Source organism: Penaeus monodon, chromosome 23 (genome assembly GCF_015228065.2).
Source record: "Penaeus monodon isolate SGIC_2016 chromosome 23, NSTDA_Pmon_1, whole genome shotgun sequence".
NCBI classification, from domain to species: Eukaryota; Metazoa; Arthropoda; class Malacostraca; order Decapoda; family Penaeidae; genus Penaeus; species Penaeus monodon.
The window spans coordinates 38550350-38550917 of record NC_051408.1 but is presented as its reverse complement, the minus strand read 5'-3'; the positions used below and the strand labels follow the sequence as shown (position 1 = coordinate 38550917).

Sequence of the window (568 nt, the reverse complement as noted above, 5' to 3'; positions counted from 1 at the left end):
AAGAAAACTAACGAACGTAAATCTATAGATATAATCATTAAACAAAATCAATCATATACGATATTAGATACTTGCATCCTCTTCGCAAATTTTATCATTCTTATCACTGTCTATTGCCTTTAGCATGTTCTCCGAGTGAGTTGCCAAAGGTAGATTAAAACACATTGCCAACCAAGGTGCATGAGCCGTGTCAGACTAAACCGTGGCGGTCATTTTTATAACGTGTTAGATTGGCATTCATTTCCATAAGATGGCTTTTGTATGTTAGTTTGCATTCTCGACTCTGGATAGTAAATGCCAGGATGAATGATTAAAGAGAGGATAAATTAATGGAAGGATAAATGGATAGATAAAAAGAGGATAAAACTCCATTTCATTTTTAGTTTCAAGAGGATAAATGTGAGGATACTTGTCTTGTATGTATCTTACACATAATAACGGCATATCTTTCTTGTTTACCCTTTAGGCAATAAAGAACACATGGACATCTAAACCAGTGTCCTGGAAATCCTCTTTTCCAGGCAGGATCAACATTTCTTTTTAGTCTCAATAAAAGAAATTGTGATTA

The 568-nt window shown here is 34.2% G+C and overlaps 1 long non-coding RNA gene across 1 annotated transcript in view; it reads left to right on the top strand.

Moving 5' to 3' along the window:
* The window catches only part of LOC119588018, a 1360-nt gene extending 792 nt beyond the window's left edge, over nucleotides 1–568 (top strand). The window contains exon 3 of the long non-coding RNA XR_005230048.1: nucleotides 467–568. This is a non-coding gene — a long non-coding RNA (uncharacterized LOC119588018). The remainder of the gene's footprint in view (nucleotides 1–466) is intronic.